Below are 22611 nucleotides of genomic sequence, written 5' to 3'. Positions count from 1 at the left end.
AAAACGATCATTCATTGTGTCACTGAGACATCTGGGATTGCAACAAGAAGAAGATCTTCAAAAGTAAGGCATTTATTATATCGTTATTTCTGACTTTTGTGTTGCACCTGCCTGGTTGAAAAACGATTTTCATGTGTTTGTCCTCAGATAATCGCATGGTATAATTTCGCCATAAAGCCTTTTTGAAATCTGACACAGCAACTGGATAACAAGAAGCTAAGCTTCATTTTGATGTATTACACTTGTATTTTTGTGAATGTTGAATATTGATTTTTCTGTAGTTTGAATTTGGCACTCGGGACAGTTGGAAAGTTATAAATCATGAAGCGCCTTATGTCAAGAACGCAGACTTTAGAGAAACAACAAATGTCGGTACATATAAGTGTCTTATATCGGCTAAAAGCTTAAATTCTTGTCAATATAACTGCACTGTCCAATTTACAGTAACTATTACTGCGAAAAAAATGCTATGCTATTGTTTGAGGAGAGCTCCTAACAACAAAACACTTTTTTTCATGCGATAGATTTGATAAATTTACCTCTGAGGGTGAAATGTGTACTTACATTCTGAAATCTTGTTCTGATTTATCATCCCAATGGTTCCAGAGATAACATGAAGTGTCGTTTTGTTAGATAAAACCCTTTTACATATCCTAAAGGTCCATATAGTATGCACAATCGATTTTGTATTTCCACTCATTCAATTTGCAAAGAAAGGAATCTGTGAAAATCTCACCCTGAACGTTGTTTCAACGAGTCAAATTACATGTGTATGTATTCCTCAGAGATACTAGAAGGTAACAAGACTTCACTATATCATTAGGGGTGTAGTATATAGTATGTAGGACACCATATTTGGTCAGAGAGCGATGCCTTCATGACACGCCGATGACACGGGCAGTCATCACTTGAACGAATGTATCTTTGTCAAATAAGCACCAATCAGGGTCAAACCAAGCTAGCTAGATAGTCAATGAGCTGGGCTTTACGGGAGTATCCGGAAACCATATATATGTCATAATTTAGCTACTAACCTTGTATGACAGTATACCTTTTCATTTTGAACAGAAATTATTAGAATATTCAGAGTTATGAAGTTATGAAAACTGGTTGTTTTGCAAATGTTGAACTTATAATATGGCTACTAATACTTCGAAAGCTAAATCAAAGTCCAAGTATACAGATTTTACGATATTCTTGCAGAGAAATGTCATATGAATGCGAATGTCTCCTTCACAATTTGCCCAATTGTACCTGGGGACTTCACACTAAAAGTCTTGTAGTTCACTCATTCCTCAAGTTATCTGTCTGAAACTTTGCACATATACCACTGCCACTATCGGAATTACAATCAGAGTGATGGATAGAACTGGTACCGTTCTCTTGCATTTCAAAGATGGTATTTCATTCTACCAGATCTATTGTGTTATATTCTCCTATATTCAGGTGGTACCAAGAATGTGCATATCCTCGCTTTAAGGCCTGATGTACAGTTAGATTTGGGTATGCCATTTAGGCTTTTTTTTTACCTATCTACCAATAGGTTCCCTTCTTTGCGAGGCATTGGAAAACCTCCCTGGTCTTTGTGGTTGAATCTGTGTGGGGTACAGAGATTAGGTAGTTATTCAAAAATCATGTTAAACACTTTTATTGCACACAGTAATAAGTCCATACAACTTATTATGTGATTTGTTAAGCACATTTTTACTCCTGAACTTATTTATGCTTGCCATAACAAAGGGGTTGAATACTTATTAACTTAAGACATTTCATCTTTTCATTTTGAATTCATTTGTACAATTTATAAAAAATATAATTCCACCCTGACATTATGGGGTATTGTGTGTAAGACAGTGACAAACAATCTCAATTGAATCCATTTTAAATTCAGGCTGTAACACAACAAAATGTGGAAGTCAAGCGGTGTGAACACTTTCTGAAGGCACTGTATATATGTTTTACAATCATGTTGAGCCCTAAATAATTTGGCCTTAGACCAACAACCCAGTTTTAGTTTTAGTTGTTGTTGTTGTTTTGTTTTATATTTTATCAGACAGAGGCATTCTAACCCAAAGCATGATGTCTCCTTCACTAAAACATCCCACATCATTATCCCTAGTTATTTAATTTCCCCTACAAGCAGCCTATTGTAATCAGTTCTATGTTTCAAATTCGAAAGGTTTTTGTAGAATTTACATGAAACATGCAATACCAAGGTTAGCTATAAAATTGACCCTCTGTTAGTGCATTTAACATGCACAAACAAAATAACAAATAAATTGTATTTTGTTATTTATTTCAGGTAGACCTTACAGTGAAATGCTTACTTACAGGCTCAAACCAATAATGCAAAAAAATGTATTAGGTGAACAATAGGTAGGTAAAGAAATGAAACAACAGTAAAAAGACAGGCTCTATACAGTAGCAAAGCTATAAAAGTAGCGAGGCTACATACAGACACCGGTTAGCCAGGCTGATTGAGGTAGTATGTACATGTAGATATGGTTGTTGTTCTAGGACTGAGGTTGTTATTTTGGTACACACCGGTATTCTGACACTAAGATATTGAACATTGCGAGGGCTGATGTGACAGATGGCTCATGAAACTCCCTCCACAGCACTTTTCAGCCAGACACAGTTCAACTACAGCTCATCCACGAGTGCTGCTCTGTTTAGAAAAAAATATTCTCATGTGCTGGTCTTTTCTCTGTAAACACAGACAGACAGACAGACAGACAGACAGACAGACAGACAGACAGACAGACAGACAGACAGACAGACACACACACACACACACACACACACACACACACACACACACACACACACACACACACACACACACACACACACACACACACACACACACACACACACACACACACACACACACACACACACACACACACACATGTTCCTCTCTCTCTCTCTCTCTCTCTCTCTCTCTCTCTCTCTCTCTCTCTCTCTCTCTCTCTCTCTCTCTCTCTCTCTCACACACACTTACTCAGTCTCTCTGTCAGACCCACACAATCTGCAGACCCACACACATCTACAGACAAGCATACACACATCTCCCCCTCTCTCTCTTCCCCTCCTTTTTCTCCCTCCCTCCCTCCCTCCCTCCCTCCCTCCCTCCCTCCCTCCCTCCCTCCCTCCCTCCCTCCCTCCCTCCCCCTCCCTCCCTCCCTCCCTCCCTCCTCTCTCTCTCTCTCTCCATCTCCCCTTGTCTGTCAGTGTGATCAATGGCTTGACTTCCTCCTTTTGGTACGGCTGTAGGCTGTATACAAGAACACAGGAATCGCCTGGTGCTGCTCACAGTTTCACAGCAGCAGCAGCCATCAGTGCTACAGACAATTATATCCAGAAAACACGCCGGATTCCCTCTGCAGTCAAGATGAGTGCAGGGGATGTGGTCTGCACTGGCTGGCTCATCAAATCTCCCCCTGAGAAGAAACTAAAGAGATACGTGAGTAGGGGAACAGGCTGGGCGGGTTGCTGGCTTCTGTGCTATTGTGATGCATTATAGCCAAGCAGTATAGTAGTACCAGTTCCTGCTGCAGACAGAACAATGTGTGTGTGTGTGTGTGTGTGTGTGTGTGTGTGTGTGTGTGTGTGTGTGTGTGTGTGTGTGTGTGTGTGTGTGTGTGTGTGTGTGTGTGTGTGTGTGTGTGTGTGTGTGTGTGTGTGTGTGTGTGTGTGTGTGTGTGTGTGTGTGTGTGTGTGTGTGTGTGTGTGTGTGTGTGTGTGTGTGTGTGTGTGTGTGTGTGTGTGTGTTTCTCAGTTAGTGTGTGTGTGTGATTCTCAGTTATCAACACAGCTGCACTGCTATGCCGTTAGTTCACAAGATACTGTTGGTTTTTCTTTTCTGAAATGAAGCTTGCAGAGGCATGTAGAATAATGACCATTGTATGCCTTTTTGTAAATAGTGTTTTCATGCAACCTCACCAGTGTCTTCCTCCTCACTATAGTAGTGGCCATTACATACTGTAGGACATGCTGTTATAACTGCTGGTCATGCTGATGTGAATCATTAATGCACTGTGAAAATAGCATTTTAATCTCCTTCAGTAAATGTATGTGTTTTAAACATATCAAACTGCTTATAAACCATAATGTTTACCATTTTTTACTTTGTTTAGAATTTTATATTTTTTGCAGATGGGTTTACCTCTTAGTAATAATTCAAGTGTATTATACTCTAATGTTAACATGTCTGGATTAGCATGTTTGACCAAAAGTGAACTGGGACAAGTGCCTGGCAATCTGCAATGTTTCTGTAGGGGTCATGTGAGAATGTTGTTGTGTAGGGAGGAAAGGGGGAGGCCACCCATTCTGGGATGTGTGTTGAGACTGTTGGCCTCTCATTCTGTGAAATTTGGGTGTGTATTGCAAAACATGGGAAGTACTGTCGCTGCCAAGCAGTACAGAATGACCCGACAGGCAGAAATGACCAGGCTTTATGATGGCTTTTTGTACTCTGTTTGCACTACAGAGTAGAGAGGAGGATGGCTTTTCTGAAAACTAGCACAGATTAAGGGGGTAATTCACTGGAAAGAGAGTCACTTCAGAAATACTATTTGGTGAGAAATAGTTCAAGGGCTTTGTGGAGGACACAGACAAACCGGAAGAACAAAGTTTCCCTTTGCAAGGACCAGACTAACCATACACAAGAGAAAAGTGTGTGGGCATACATTGGACTCATCACTCCCTACACATAGCAAGTGAAGGCCCAGAGCAGCTAGCTCTTAGAAACACTAATGATGAGACTCAGAGAGTGAAAGTCACAGACAGTTTCAATTCTCCAACACACAGAGGTCACAGCTAGCATTGTCAGTGGCCCATAAGTTAACATACATAAGTACATAAGTTAACCACATTTAAATAAATAAAAAGACAATGCCTGCGTAAGGGAAAACAAAACAAATTAAAGGATCTTGTAACAGGATTCATCCTCCTCTAACGAGGGGTATGAGAGATCGGACCAATATGCAGCGTGGTAAGTGTTCGTCATGTTTTAATGAACAAAGTCACTGAACACGAAAAATACAAAATAACAAATTGAAAGACAGAAAGGAAAACCGAAACATTTCCGTGTGGAACACACAGACACAGAAAACAATCACCCAAGAAACATTGGTGGGAAAAGGCTACCCAAGTATGATTCTCAATCAGAGAACTAACGACACCTGCCTCTGATTGAGAACCATACCAGGCCAAACGCAAAATACAACATAGAAAAACAAACATAGACTGCCCACCCCAACTCATGCCCTGACCATACTAAAACAAAGACAAAACAAAGGAACTAAGGTCAGAACGTGACAGATCTGTAGAGGTAAAATAGTTAAAAGTTTTCATTTTATAAAAAATATCATTGGGAAACATGTTCCAAAAAAAATGGTATGGTTGAAAAACATCACTCTCAATAGAATAGGCCTAGTTTATCTTCCAGCAGAGTTGAGTTCGCACTCAATAAAGCCATTATCACCACAACAAGGAAGTGTTTTTATGCATGATTCTGTAGATGTTTCTAGAGTGTGAGGATATTTCCCGTTAGGGGATGTTGGTATTGTTTTTATTAGTGATCCCCATTAGCTGCAGCCAAGGCAGCAGCTACTCTTCCTGGGGTCCAAACACATTAAGACACTCACATCACAAATAAAACCAAAGATAAAACGGTACATCATATAACATTATTACACTACTACATATCTAGAATACAAAATGTATAACACCACCATACAACAATATTACAATGTACGTGTGCGTAGAGTGCGTGTGCTAGTGTGTGCATGCGTATGCGTGTGTTAATTATTCCCACATCATGCATGTTAAATATGCTTTGACATACTGAACATGTAGCACTGATGATGAACATGAGCTGCCCTACTCTCTGTATCTCTGTCCTCTTTCCTAGCACTGTGTGATGCAAATGAGGATTTACAACTGGTTCACTGTTTATGATTGATTTGAATATGAGTGTGGGCACAACAAGACAGAGTTGTGGTTTCAAACAAACGTTCTGAGCATGTTCATAGCTCTCTTGAAAGATCATCACAAAGATAAACAATATATTCCTGAATTTGGTAGCTGGTGGGTTATAGCACACATTTCCTTTGTCAACTGAGATAAGAATAATAGTGTAACACAGACAACTACAAAAAGTGTTGTTGCCAATATGCTAATACCACTGCCTCTTCAAAACAAATCACATTTCTTCTTTATGATAGGATGTTTCATTAAATGTACTCTCAAAGCTCAAAAACAGCTATGATTTCATTTCAGACCATCCAGTGTTCCATGACAACAGATGTTTGACAGGTAGAATAATGCATGAATCACCTGAATACTGAATGTATTAGTCAAAATGGTATAAAAATATACAACTGCTGCTACAAAGGTGGTATTGGAAATGGCTTTAAATAGTACATGGGTGAAGATTGAAGAACAGACGTAGTAGGCCTATGGAAGTCAGTCATGAATATTTGACAGTTAGTATATAGATGGACATATGACTCATAGCCCATGTGAGTGACCACGAGGTCAAGACCAACATTTTGAAGTACTTCAGTTAGGCCTTATTCCAGTATCAAAATGAAGAGAACCAGCTAAGCATCACATTCTCATAGCATTACTGAAAACAAAAACCCCTCCTATACTAATCGGTATCCATTCTGGCATGAAAAACTTCAGCAGAAAAAGAGGTTGCCTTTTTAATCTCCCCCAATACGGTAGTGACCCACACTGCAGTACAATTAGCTTTTTGTTCGTGTCAGACCTTCTCTTCTACATAGAATTAACTTCCTCTTCTCAGCACTTCTGGGAAACGTTGTTGTCAGTTCCTCACAACAACCGTACCAAAAGCAAGAAAAAGGGTGTTGTCTATAGCTGTGGTAAATTAAGGTTGTGTTGCCAAATGAACGTGGTCAGAAGAGCAGTGGTACATTTTCCATGACTAAAAATGTATGTTCCCCGATGCAATACGTGTGACATAAACTGATTGACACAGGTCACAATGCTGGAAACTACATGAGGATAAAGACAGTGCTTTGTACAAAGAATCTTTAGTCACAGTCAGGGGACATAAAAATAGTTCACATTTTTCTGTATTGAGCTACCATGTTAAAATGTTTCACTGATGGTTCTGTTGATAAACTATGAAATAAACATTGATAGAGAACAGCAACATTCTATGGCTGAGGCCATGGTTGAACCTAAAGTCACATAAAAATACACCAACCATGATTACCAACCAAATATTTCTAAGGTTACTAACCAACTAAGGCAACTAGTCTACATATGTCTGCAGAATAATTGTATTATATTTATTTGTCTATACGTACAAGGTGCAACAGTACAGTATGTTAATCTGCGTAGTTCTCTGTCCCCTAGGCATGGAGGAGACGTTGGTTTGTTCTTCAAAGAGGACGTATGAGTGGGAACCCAGATGTGTTGGAGTACTACCGAAACAAGACCTCAAAGAAGCCCATCCGCACTATCGACCTGAGAGAGTGTGAGGTTCAGATGCAGACGGAGCAATGCCTGGTCAAGAGGGAGTTCCAGAACCAGCACCTCTTTGTTGTCAAGACGTCGTCTCGCATGTTCTACCTGGTGGCCAAGACTGAGGAGGAGATGAACATTTGGGTCAGTCAGATCAGGGAGATCTGTCACTTTGGACCTCTGAGTATGGATGATGGGACAGGTAAGGAACTCGTACAGAGACACAGATAATTGCAGTTACAGTTTAGGCACCTTGGGTGTGAGAAATGCGCTTTACAAATTAAATGAATTATTAGTATAAGTTACAAAATCACATTTATGTGTTCAATTTCAACAAAGAATATAGAGAAACATAGTTTGGTATTCAACCTTTGTTGGAGGCTTTCATCCTATGACAGAGTAGTCATGTAGTGTAAGGGTTTTCCTCCTCCTCTTCATCTGAAGAGGAGAGGAGGGAAGGATCGGAGGACCAATGTACAGCGTGGTAAGTGTTTTTAATAAGAGAAACTCAAACATGAACACACTACAAAACAATAAACGTGGCAAAATTCCCCAAAACAGTCCTATCTGGTGCAGAGAACACAGAGACAGGAAACAACCACCCACAAATACCAACACAAAACAGGCTACCTAAATATGGTTCCCAATCAGAGACAATGACCAACATCTGCCTCTGATTGAGAACCATATCAGGCCAAACATAGAAATAGACAAACAAGATACACAACATAGAATGCCCACCCAGCTCACGTCCTGACCAACACTAAAACAAGGAAAACACACAAGTACCATGGTCAGAACGTGACATGTAGGCATGTTTAAGGAAGGATATATAAATTCAAGACTGAGATAACATACCATTTAGGTGGTAATCTGATGATGACTGGTAAATCAATGAATGGACAATATTAATTTGTCATGTGCAGTTTTGCATTGCATTTAAAGGAGATGTTTCAATCATTACTGCTGCAGGACAAGTGGATTACTGCCTCTAAAGTTTTGGGCCGATAAAGTTATTGGGCTGAAGAAATGTACTTTTGTCACTTATGCAATGACATTGAAATACATACGATTTATTGATGGTAAACAATTTTATGAATAGTATGAGCAGAATATATTTTAATTAACCTTTATTTAACCAGGAAAGGCTCTGGAGGTTATAACCGGTTTTGCAAAGGGACCCTGATGTACAGTGCATTCGGAAAGTATTCAGATTCAATTGTTTTTTACCCTCATAAATCTGAACGCAATACCCCATAATGACAAAGAAAAACGTTTTTTTTTAATACATTTTTGCAAATGTATTAAAAATCAAATGTAAATATTACATTTACATAAGTATTCAGACCCTTTACTCAGTACGTTGTTGAAGCACCTTTGGAATTGATTAAAGCCTCAGGTATTTTGGGGTATGACGCTACAAGCTTGGCACATCTGTATTTGGGGAGTTTCTCCTATTCTTCTTTGCAGATCCTTTCAAGCTTTGTCAGGTTGGATGTGGAGCATCGGCTGCACAGCTATTTTCAGGTCTCTCCAGAGATGCTCGTTCAGGGTTAAAGTCTGGGCTCTGGCTGGGCCACTCAAGGAAATTCAGAGACTTGTCCCAAAGCCACTCCTAGGTTGTCTTGGCTGTGTGTTTAGAGTCGTTGTCCTGTTGGTAGGTGAGGTCCTGAGTGCTCTGGAGAAGGTTTTCATCAAGGATCTCTCTGTACTTTGCTTCGTTCATCTGTCCGTCAATCCTGAGTAGTCTCCAAGTCCCCGCTGCTGAAAAACATCCTCACAGCATGATGCTGCCACGACCATGCTTCACCATAGGGATGGTGCCAGGTTTCCTCCAGATGTGACGCTTGGCATTCAAGCCAAAGAGTTTAATCTTGGTTTCATCAGACCAGAGAATTATGTTTCTCATGGTCTGAGAGTCCTTAAGGTGTCTTTTTGCAAAATCCAAGCAGGCTGTCATGTGCCTTTTACTGAGGAGTGGTTTCCATCTGGCCACTCTACCATAAAGGTCTGAATGGTGGAGTGCTGCAGAGATGGTTGTCATTCTGGAAGATTCTCCCATCTCCACAGAGGAACTCCGTAGCTCTGTCAGAGTCACCTCCTTGACCAAGGCACTTCTCCCTCGATTGCACAGTTTGGCAGATTTGGTGGTTCCAACCTTCTTCCATTGGAGGCCACTGTGTTCTTGGGGACCTTCAATGTTACCCTTTTCCAGATCTCTGCCTTGACACAATTCTGTCACGGAGCTCTATGGACAATTCCCTCGACCTCACGGCTTGGTTTTTGCTCTGCATGCACGGTTATCTGTGAGACCTTTTATAGACCTTTTATAGACATGTGTGTCCCATTCCAAATCATGTCCAATCAATAGAATTTACCAGGTGGACTTTAATCAAGTTGTAGAAACATCTCACGGATCAGTGGCGATTTTAGCATGTATATCTTGGTGGGGCAAACTCCCCACATTGCCAGCAAAGCCACTACACAGCACAACACCACACTTAACAATAAATTAATTGCACTATAATGGTGACAAATGGTGTCAACAAACTGTTAGGGCCTACATAAAGATGTCCCAATCTTTTCAGCACCATGTAGTCACTTATAAGGTGTAGCCTTATCACTGCTACACCTGGCTATTGTCGGAGCCTTTCTGGCAGCGAAACAGTTCATTCAGATTAATTTACAGTCTTTAAAAAAAACATAGCTGATATGACTGATTTGCTTAAACAAATGTGGTTTCTACCGACAACTGATAAGAACAAACTATGGCATAAGGGGACGAGGAGCGGAAATGAGTGAATCCGTCATTTGGATTAAGACATTAATGAGCGAGCTAGGACGAACGTAGTCAATATAAAAAAATGTTCAGCACTTTTGAAATGTACAGCGACAGAATTCAGAACATAGGATAAATAAAGTGGGCATATAAGCAGACAATGAAAGCTCTTACAATATTCAATGATTACATTTCTCTAAAACAGGCTATAGGCTACATGTGTACCACCAAATCAGAATAATAGGCTCAATTATGAGGGGGAAAGGGACTAAACCCTCCTCTAACCCGGACGTTGCTGGACCAATTGTGTGCCGCCTCATGGGTCTCCCGGTCACAGTCGGCTGTGACACAGCCTGGGATCGAACCCGGGGCTGCAGTGGCTCTTTAGCACTCATTGTTTAATTTGTGATTTCCAATTTGTTGTGTAATGCTTATGTCCAATGGCCGATGAGCACTGAAACGTTGTATCTATATTTTCTTATCAAATGACAAGGATTGAAAAGGATTTTGCCACTAGATCGCCGACTTGATGCATGATGATCACTCCTTTCTGAAAGTATGATGTTGACATGATCAGTCTAATCAAAGCTGCGGTAGATATATCTGTGGCCAATGACTTTGAGCCTTCTTGGATGGGCACTTCTAATTTAAGTCTATGGGTGCACCCAAGGGGCTTGAATGTTCAAGCTCTAACCGTACATTTTGCAGTGACGTAGTGTCTCAAGAAAGCAAAAAAGAGATGTTTGTCCGTGGCTTTATTAATTCAATTATTATTATTTTTTACATAATTTGCAGACTGACATTTCACACGTTTTTAATGCCAATATAACATGCAAAACAGGCCCACAAAAATAATTTATTTTTATTTTTTATAGCTAAACAGGTGTGTCTCAAAACAGGTGGGGTTCTGCCCTACCTGCCCTGAATGACACATCACCACTGTCAAGGATGATCAATGAAAACAGGATGCACCTGAGCTCAATTTTGAGTCTAATAGCAAAGGGTCTGAATACTTATGTAAATAAGGTATTTCAGCTGTTATTTGTAATAAATTTGCAAAACTTTTTAAAAAATGTTTCGCATTGTCATTATGGACTATTGTGTGTAGATTGATAAGGATTTTTTTTATGTAATCCATTTTAAAATAAAGCTGTAATGTAACAAAAATGTGGAAAAGGGGAAGGGGTGTGAAAAATGTCCTAATGCACTATACATGCACACTAAATGATAGAAATACAAAGATGTATGCACACACACCACACACAAACTCGCAAGTAGGAATGCACTCACACATGCATACATGCACGCACTCACCTACCTCAATGTTGTAGCAATAATCAAATGATTTTGCAAAGAGATTCTGAGTGTTACAGTTTTTTTCAATCACTTTGATGCATTTTTCTCTAGTGTGTGGTACATTTTTAACCAGTGTGGGGTACAACTCTTCGTACAACAATGTAAACAGATTATCAAAATGACTCATGTTTCAAAACTGATTTTCAGTTGACTAAGTACAGATGTAGGATCTTAATTAATTTGATCACCCTTGATCACCATCTTTCCTACAATGCGGGACATTTAAAACTTGTAGTGTATTTCAGTTTTAAAAAGGCTTCTGAAGTTCTGACTTGATTTTCCCTTATGAAAAATGTATCAACCCCTACAAAGATGTTCATTAATTAAAATCTACATAACAATTCACATTTTCTGTTGCTAAATAATTATATTCCAAATTGTCTCAAATTAAGATCCTACATCTGTACAACAAACAAATTCACAAAGTCACTTGTTCACTGCACCAAATAACTCTTTCAATATTCAAGTATTTTCTTTTCACAATGCAATATACATATTACTTTTTATATGATTGTCTTGTCATTTGTTAACAGTACATTTAACTGTCACTTAATCAAACGTCTCAAAACAGATAACTACTGTACTGAACCAAAACAATACTGTGCCTATTTTACATACACTGAACAAAAATATAAACGCAACTTGTAAAGTGTTGGTCCCATGTTTCATGAGCTGAAATAAAAGACCCCAAAAATGATCCATATGCACAAAAATATTATTTTTCTCAAATTTTGTGGACAAATGTGTTTACATCCCTGTTAGTGACCATTTCTCATTTGTCAAGATAATCCATCCACCTGACAGGTGTGGCATGTCAAGAAGCTAAAATGTGCAGTTTTGTCACACAACACAATGCCATAGATGTCTGAAGTTTTGAGTGGAGTGTCCAATTGGCATGCTGATTGCAGGAATGTCCACCAGAGCTGTTGCCAAAGAATTGAATGTTAATTTCTCTACCATAAACTGCCTCTAACATCGATTTAGAGAATTTGGCAGTATGTCCAACCAGCTCACAAACACAGACCATGTGTAACCAGGCCAGCCCAGGACCACCATATCCAGCTTCTTCCCCTGTGAGAGTGTTTGAGACTAGCCAACTAGCTGATGAAACTGTGGGTTTGCACAACCAAAGAATTTCTGCACAAACTGTCAGAAGCCGTCTTAGGGAAGCTCATCTGCATGTTCGTCGTCCTCACCAGGGTTTTGACCTGACTTCAGTTTGGCGTCGTAACTGACTTCAGTGAGCAAATTCTCATCTTAGATGGCCACTGACACACTGGAGAAGTGTGCTCTTCACGGATGAATCCCAGTTTCAACTGTAACTGGCAGATGGCAGACAGCGTGTATGGCCTCGTGTGGCCGAGCTATTTGCTGATGTCAATGTTGTGAACAGAGTGCTGTGATGGAGGTGGGTTTATGGTATGAGCAGGCATAAGCTACGGACAATGAACACAATTGCATTTTATAGATGGAGATACTGTGATGAGATCCTGAGTCCCATTGTCGTGCCATTCATCCACCACCATCACCTCATGTTTTAGCATGATAATGTACTGCCCCATGTCGCAAGGATCTATACACAATTCCTGGAAGCTGAAAATGTCCCAGTGGTCTGCATACTCACCAGACATTTCACCCATTGAGCATGTTTGGGATGCTCTGGATCAACATGTACAACAGCATGTAACAGTTCCCGCCAATATCCAGCAACTTCGTACAGCCATTGAAGAGGAGTGGGACAACATTCCACATGCCACAATCAACAGCCTGATTAACCTTATGTGAAGGAGATGTGTCTCGCTGCATGAGGCAAATGGCGGTCATACCAAATACTGACTGGTTTTCTGATCCACGCCCTTTCCTTTTTTTAAGGTGTCTGTGACCAACAGATGTATTTCTGTATTCCCAGCCATGTGAAATTCGTACATTAGGGCCTCATTTATTTATTTCAATTGACTGATTTCCTTATATGAACTGCAACTTAATAAAATCTTTGAAATTGTTTCATGTTGCATTTCTATATTTGTTCAGTGTATGTAGCTGAGCACTGTACAAATCTATATTTTTTCATAAATGTATAAATTTACATCAATTTACATTGGAAGGTCAAAACCAAATCATATATGGATGTGGTTGTAAATACTTCAACTAGTGTGCTTCAATAGTACAAAGTGGAAAGTCACTCTATGTGCTACCATTCGGAAATAATCAAATCAAATTGAATCAAAGTGTATTGGTCAAATACATAGTTTAGCAGATGTTATAGCGGGTGCGGCGAAATGCTTGTGTTACTAACTTCTAACAGTGCAGTAAAATGTTTTTTTAAAAGTACACAAGTAAATCAAAAACTAAAATCAAGAAATCAAAAAATGTCAGAACGAATTCAATCAACCTATACAAAATCGGTGACCCCTCCCAGCTACAAGAACATTTCCCAGGACATAGACATATCTGATATGGGCAGAAAGCTTCAATTATTGTTAATTAAAAACTGCACTGTCCAATTTACAGTAGCTATTACAGTGAAAGAATACCAAGCTATTGTTTGAGGCGAGTGCACAGTTATGTAAGACCAGGATGAAGACACGTCAAATTAACAATGGTTTAATAATCCAACAAGGGCAGGCAATAGACAGGTCAAGGCAGGCAGGGGTCAGTGAACCAGAGGTAGGGCAACGGTACCGGACGGCAGGCAGGCTCAGGGTAGGCAGACGTCAATAATCCAGAGGTGGGGCAAAGGTACAGGTCGGCTGTCGGGCTCAGAGTCAGGACATGCAAGGGTCAAAACCAGGAGGGAAAGAAAAAGAGAGACTGGGAAAAGCAGGAGCTGAGAACAAAAATGCTGGACTTGACAAACAAGACAAACTGGCAACAGACAAACAGAGAACACAGGTATAAATACACAGGGGATAATGGGGAAGATGGTCGACACCTGGAGGGGGGTGGTGACAATCACAAAGACAGGTGTGACAAGGTGATATACACCAATAAAGTTTTACTAATTATATTTAATAAAAACTAGTTTGAGATTAACTTCAACATTTTGAAAAGACACCACTTACATCTGAAAAATGTACCAAAGTGACATTTTTTTATATTTTTTTATTACAAACATAGTTAAGCGGTGGACAGAGCTGCAGTAAAATCTGATTTATTTTACCCAATTCTATTACTAGCTATCTTTCTCTGTGAAACTCATAGTGCCATAGACATTACAACTCTCTACAGGCATGGAAGTTCAGCCATGGTGATGCTTGAACAGTTGGAGGTGGAAGCTTGAACACTTAGAAACCATACTCTCTTGCCTTCATGTCTTTTCCACAGCTCTCTCCCTGGTTTGGAGTTAATAAGAGTTGGCAGTTGGAACATTTAGTAAAACATTGTTGTCTGTGTGGAGCAGATAGGGCAGACTACATGATATCCAGACAAAGATAAGAGATTATAGCCCAGAGGAACAGAAGCAAACCCAAGGTTTACACATAACTGGGAAAGATAACACAATGTGAGACATTAAGTCAATGAAATTCTGAACTTGTTGACTATCCATTACACATTTAAAAGAAGTAAATACTAAATGTATGAATGTGAATGTAATTCAATCCACACACTGATAAATCCATTGTGAAAGAAACACACAAGAGATACTGCCACAATTGTTTATTTTTATCTGCTGTTTCGTGTGCTGAAAAAATAAGAAGTTTAGGCTCTGCCTGATGTTACAATATGAGTCTTATAAATACATAACTAATTAGAGCATTCAGTATTCATTTTTCACAGTGTCTGTAGAAATTGACATTGACTGTAGAAATATAAATACACAAATCGTTTATAGATAAAACCCATGTTATCTCCCCCATACTGACACCCGTACTAGGTCTTTATAACTATAATGAACTCAGTTACTGAAAGCCAAGCAGAGATGATTGCCAATGATTAAGTGAAATACTACTTAAGCAACATGTGAATGATGATAACATGGATGTTTCCCCTTATATCCTGACCATATAGATCTCATGCTCCTGTCTGCATGTCTCACTGCTCAACTATAACTATTTTATAAGAAAACAAATAGTTATAGCTGTGTTCCAGTAGTCAGCACCTTGCCTCAAACATTTTCAGTCGAAAACTCAAAAACACAACTATACAGCGCCTTTGGAAATGATCCCTTGACAATTTCCACATTTTGTTACTTTACAGCCTTATACTAAAATTGATTAAATTGTTTCCCCCCTCATCAATCTACACACAATACCCCATAATGACAAAGCAAAAACAGGTTTTTAGACATTTTGAAATATCACATTTACATAAGTATTCAGACCCTTTACTTTGTTGAAGCACCTTTGGCAGCGATTACAGCCTTGAGTCTTCATGGGCATGATGCTACAAGCTTGGCTCACCTGTATTTGGGGAGTTTATCCTATTGTTCTCTGTAGATCCTCTCAATCTCTGTCAGGTTGGATGGGGAGCGTCGCTGCATAGCTATTTTCAGGTCTCTCCAGAGATGTTCAATCAGGTTCAAGTCCGGGCTCCGGCTAGGCCACTCGAGGACATTCAGAGCCTTGTCCCGAAGCCACTCCTGCATTGTCTTGGCTCTGTGCTTAGGGTCGTTGTCCTGTTAGAAGGTGAACATTCACCCCAGTCTGAGCTCCGTTCATCTTTCCCTCGATCCTGACTAGTCTCCCAGTCCCTGTATTTGAAAAACATCTCCACAGCATGATACTGCCACCACCATGCTTCACCATAGGGATGGTATCAGGTTTCCTCCAGACATGATGCTTAGCATTCAGGTGAAAGAGTTCAATCTTGGTTTCCTCAGACCAGAGAATCTTGTTTCTCATGGTCTGAGAGTCTTTTGGCAAACTTTTGGCAAACTCCGAGCAGGCTGTCATGTGCCTTTTACTGAGGAGTGGCTTCCGGCTGGCCACTCTACCATAAAGGCCTGATTGGTGGAGTGCTGCAGAGATGGACATTTTTATTTAAGCCATTTTAGAATAAGGCTGTAAACTAACAAAATGTGGAAACAGTTAAGGGTCTGAGTACTTTCTGAATGCGCTTTAACACAGACACAAAATATGTATTATATATGGTTTGGAGGAGTTAAGAATGGTCTTTCTTTTTTCCATATTTTTCCTGGTCTTTTTTCTTCTCATTCTTATGTTTTATGGTGCTGGTGAGATAATGTTTATATGCATGTCACATGTTTATACAACATACAACATGTTTATACATACACAGGTGATGTGATCATAATGTACCATAGTGGATTTTTTTTTAGCAGAGGGGCTGCTCAGTCTGAATAGCTATATGGTAGGGGCTTTGTTTACGGTAAAGGGGCATGGACAAGAGCAAAAGCATTTGAAGCACTGCTCAAATTCATTCCACTGCCATCTGCTGGAGATCATTGACAACTACGTCTCAGAGGTCACATTTGTCAAGAGACACATCAGGATTCCTGTTTGACTCTGGCCTAATGAATGTAACATCATTCTGAGCCAGCTCAGAACTAATGTAGAAACTATGGATTTCTTCTCTCTTTTCCCTCTATTCCTTATATTCTCTCTCTCTTGCTCTCTCCCCACATATCTGTTTTTTCAGAATCAGAGGAAGGTTTTTCGCACAACCCAACCTCCCAGCAGCCTTCACCTGCTCTCTCCCGAAATATGTCATTCATTTCCAACCATGACTTCATGGCCTATGGCAACAGCAGAGTTGAGATGCCCAGCCTGATGAATCCCAACCATCCAATGGACTACCTCTTCCTCTCACAGTGTGAGACAGGGAGGTTCAGCATCTTTAGGTATGTAGTCTATACTTCTCAAACCTCAAATTGGACACCATATCCACACATTGTTTTAACGATGATAAACGATAAGCACTGTGTTTTCCTTTTTCATTCTTTTTTAGATGTGACAGCTTTTCAAACTCTGAGCGATCTCTGGAACAGAATTCATCAGACGCTACTACAGAAGATGTCTTCTCTTCAACTGATCCTTCTCGGTCTCCCTTTCCCCACACTGGACCATCTCTGTCCCCCTTTCCCCACACTGGACCATCTTCCCCCCCCCCTTCCCCCATATAAGGATGCATGACCCCCCTTTCAGCGCCCCATGTGGCCCCACGTCATCCTCTTCCTCTCCTCGAACTCTCAACCGTACACCCGACATCTTCCAGTTTGATAAGCCATATTCTTCTGCCATATTGGAAGTAACTACTGATGGACTAACTCCCCCTCCTCTGCCCCCCAAGTCTATCCACCTCTCAGAGCACCTTAGTAATGAGGGCTCCCATGGGCCTCTGGATGGGGTTGGGCAGCAGCTCACAGGCCAACCTGCACTCATCCCCCCGGAGGATCTCTCTCTCAGGCCTGCCAGACCACTTCAGAAGAGGTACAGTATATAATCAGCAGAGTCCTTCAGTTGAGGCCCTTCATACCTGGCTCCATGAACTGGTATACATTATACGGTATATGTAATATATACAGTCAGCAGATGTATTGATTCTGACCAATCATGTTTCCAACCACACAGTGTCATTTTGTCTGTTATATAACATCACAACTGCCTTCATCAGTGATATTTCTGTCTAATCTAGAAGACATTGAGGGGAGTGCACTGAGGAGCAGGAACAAAAGGCTCAGTCTTAATTTGGTAAGAACACATGTACATGCAATTGATGGGAACTGATGGGCATTTTCAATACTACAAAATGTTTTGGACATAATGTTGTTGGAAGGTTCATAGCAGGTAATACCTGTTAACTGTCATTTTTTGCTTTCTTGAATGTCAAACAACAATACAGGATTTACAAGTGACTTTTCTACATCATTATAAGCCATGGTCTACTACACATTTCCAAGTTGGTCTGGTCTTGTTGTCTTTTTGCAGCCACATTTCATTGCCACTCAAAGTCCAAACTGCCATGAGGACTCGTACGTGCCCATGGCCTCTCCAACTGTCTGTGTTGGTGAAGATGTATCGGACGGCTACATCCCTATGAGCCCCACTACAATCAGCTTCCTCAAGGCTAATGGCAAAACAGAGGCCCCTCTCGCTCCCACCCCCTTTCCCACTGCAGGTCTACCTGGGGATTTAGAACCACCTCCAATCAACAGGGATCTCAAACCACGCAGGAGAGGTAATGAGCAAAAAGGAAGGAAAAAGTCCTGTCTAAAGGGCTACATAATCTATTCAATCATCGTACTCAGTAGAGGAAGCATAAAAAATGCTTTCATAAGCATGTATTTTTCTGAAAGCAAAGTGAATAAGGTTTTACATTCTATTGAACCTTGTGACTCCCACAAGACCCACTATTGGATACATGTCTTCGTCTGTGAAAGTCTTCTTTCGGGACAGTATTTGCAGCATGGCTCTTTTTGAAATATTGCTATTTCAACACAAATGCCCTTTGTTTGGAGAAAAGTAGACCTGATCATTATTGTCCGATAGAGGATTTGAGGGTTGCTTGCCTCACCTCACCATGTTGTTTCTCTGGTTCGTAGCCCGGCCTCCACCACTGGACCTGAGGGGCCTGTCCACTATCAGAGAATGTCCGACCCATATGCCTCTGATCAGAACCATAACAGAGCCAGGGTGAGTCAGAGATGTAACTATATCCACCCTGAACTCTCAGCTCTCTTTCTGTCCAAATTTTAAAATGAAAAAGGAGGGAAAAATGTATTAATTTGTTTGTGTGTTGATATGTTTGTTTGTGTTAGAAATTCACTGCAAGTCCTACTGGAGAGAAGACAAGGACAACTGGGAATTAAAGGAGACCAAGAAGCCAGCGGCATTCCAACAGTAAAGTTACCTTCTGCATGTATATTGACACCACAAATAGTTATACATATACACTTTCGTTTCCACAATATACAGAGAGAGAGAAAAGTACCCTAGTCACTGTATAGGTAGACTGCTTTCCTCCCCTTCCATGAATAATTCAGCAGTTGTGTCTAAACTCAGAGTTCCAAACTGCCTAAAGCAAAGAAATAAAGGTTTGAGCATCACAATTATTAATTCATGTTTGCAGTACCAAGAAAGGCTTAAAATATGACAATTGATCTTCACCTGAAACTAGCGATACAAATGGAAAGTGTTCAGCATTGGTGGACCGTATGACAACATATTCAGAGATGAATATGAAGTGAGCCTCATTGTAAGTGAGATTACTTTAATTTCAGGAGTCAAGGCCGCTGTTCTTCTCTACAAACGATGGAGCCACCCAGCCGTGGCTTAGGAGATCAAACCTTGACTACCTTTCACTGGATTTCAATTCCGCATCCCCGTCTCCTGTGCAAAAGGTAAGCTTGATTGAATAAATAGAGGTCAAATGGTTGGAATGGGTTTGTCTCCAAAGCAAGACATGGGCTCAATTCAACCATTTAACGACATTAGAAGTGCCTGTCTTTCACTTTGAGCTGCCACTGGCAGCTTTAAGGACTTCAAATTACAGTCATCATCCACTACAATACCCTCTGGTCATTCTAGTGTGTGTGGGTAATTACTTTTTAATTGGAAAATTCCCTTTACAGTAATACAGCTTTGTCTCTGCATGCTTAATTGGTATGCATGATAGTAGATAGATTGGTGTCATACATTTTCATTATTGCTACTATTACCAATCTAGGGGAATAATCTGATATTTGTTGCTTTGCTCACTCTTATCTTTCAATCTCCAATTGAATGTGCCATGCGCCTGTATCTAGGCAACAGGTCCTTGGGTGACTCTTTATCTGTATTCTGTATGTGACATTTTCTTGAAGTGCCACTTTTGCATTGACTTGTATGTTAGATATCAAGCCAAATTATTGGTCTGTCACCATCTGAGCAGGGGTGCAAAATAGGTTTTCATTTAAATAGTATTTGAAAACACACATACTGGTCAGACTTTAAAACAGTGAACAACATACATAAATTGTATCTATCATTTCATTTTGTTTTTGTTTTATTGTCCCATCTTCCATCTGGATTCAATAGTACAGAGGTAAACAATACATTACATTGTGGTTTTGGCTCAAATTCAAGCAAATGTGTGATAAGAATGAAATAGCACTTGCAGGGTGTAGCTGTGTCCATTTCCACGGTAATGAATCAGTCAGCTGCATACTGTGAGACAATAATGTCAGTGACTCATTGTTTTGGTGACAAGTCATTCACTCTCAATCTGAAAAAAACATAGCGAAAGGAATAGTAATGCTTTCCTTCAGTCTGAAGCATAGGGGACATATTACATGCAACTATAAGACTGCATTATATCCACTGAATAACTGACAAAACAGCATCAATTTAAAATAGATTTTCACTTTATGGAAAGGAGAGAAAGGTAATCTATGTACATTTACATTTTAGTCATTTAACAGATGCTCTTTTTTAGAGCAACTTACAGTGAGTGCATACCTTTTAGTACTTTTTCATACTGGTCGCCGTATCAAACCCACAAAGTGCTATGCTCCACAAACTGAGCCGCACGGGACCCAAAATGTAAGACTGGTAGTTCCATTCTGGATGCAGGTTTTGATTGAATAATGTAATTACCATAGTTGACTGTACACCAACTCTGCTGGGATGTCTTCCAGAAGCCCCTCCTTGCTGATGAACACAGGGTGGACTATGTGCAGGTGGATGAGAAGAAGACTCAGGCGCTGCAGAACACTAAGATGGAGTGGAAGGATGTCCGGCAGTCTAAAGTGTAAATCAGGTGGGGAAAAAAACACGACTTTCCATTTCACAAAACAAGTGGAGCAAATGCAACATCACATACAAAATCTGTCTTAAGAGATGGTAATTTACCTCAAAGAGAGCAGCTCTTCTTTCATGTACAAAATAAAAGCACTTTGAAATGCATCAGATATAAACATCTAAGAGAGAAGAAAGTAGACAGTGTTGTCAAAGATAGTTTAAATAACTGGTTTGTGGTTTGGGGGCATCAAAATTCACTGTACAAATATGACATCAAAGTTACACTGCGAATGTCACTTTACCATGCACTGTGTCACAGTGCTGTTTTTGTATTAAATGTTACGCAATAAAAAGGACACTGCTCATTTCTTATTCTTTTGCTGAAACAGATTGTATGGATTCTCAATACACAGGAATTGAAGTATTCTGTTTTTAGATGAACAATGGTCTGAGTATAAGAGTATGTTAAACCAAATGAGCAGGTGTCTAAGTACAGGTGTGTATATAGAAGTGCAAATGTAGAGCTGGAATCCTAAAGACAGAGCCATGCATTAATGCTTCTGCCCTGCACATTGCATTTGTTGTTGTTTTTTAAAGTTCTGATGCCTTGGATTGGCAGCCAGCAGGAAAAGCACAATGCGAGCTTTAATCATGTATATAGGGATTAAACGGAGTGGTATCATTCAAATGAGTCATATGAACCATGGCGAACATCTCAGACCTGATATTGTGCAACAGTACTGTGTTATTACTGTGTAAGAGGGTACCAATGACTCAAACCCAACACCATCTCGATAGGTCAATCTACAGAAGAAAGCGCAAATCACTGTGTGCCTATCCTAAAGTTGGTGAGGGTGGAGAACGCCCTTACAATAAACAGTCTCTTCACAAATGTCGGAAAAGCCATACAGTCTTAACTAGATGTTTCTAAAGATGGAGTTGAACCCATTATTTTAGCACAAGCGGTACCATCTTCAGGCTGTGAGCTGTATTGTTTTGGTGTATGCTTTAACGTGTCCATGTAATGTGTGCAAAGATGCACATCCAAGAATGTTTTCATGCTTTAATAAATCCCTTTTACCTGACATAACAGTACATTTGTTGTCTTTATTAAGTCGTCCACCGCTACAGTAGCAGGCTATACTACATCACGGATTAGTGTAAACAACTGAAAAGCTGTTACACACAGCCAGCAGGCTACCAGGTCTACCACTTCCCTAAGTAGCTAGCTGGGGGCCATAGTGTAATTATACTGTAGCTTATCCTGCATTTGCACAGTTCCAAACATAATTTTACCCA

General features: G+C 40.1%; 1 pseudogene; it reads left to right on the top strand.

Annotated features, from left to right (window-relative positions):
- The first annotated feature begins 3170 nt into the window (after positions 1-3170).
- Positions 3171-22407, top strand: LOC124008941 (annotated as a pseudogene).
- The last annotated feature ends 204 nt before the right edge of the window (positions 22408-22611 follow it).

Source organism: Oncorhynchus gorbuscha, linkage group LG02, assembly GCF_021184085.1.
Source record: "Oncorhynchus gorbuscha isolate QuinsamMale2020 ecotype Even-year linkage group LG02, OgorEven_v1.0, whole genome shotgun sequence".
In the NCBI taxonomy this organism is placed as follows: domain Eukaryota; kingdom Metazoa; phylum Chordata; class Actinopteri; order Salmoniformes; family Salmonidae; genus Oncorhynchus; species Oncorhynchus gorbuscha.
Note: the sequence above shows the minus strand (reverse complement) of the source record. Positions and strands in the feature narration are given on the sequence as shown.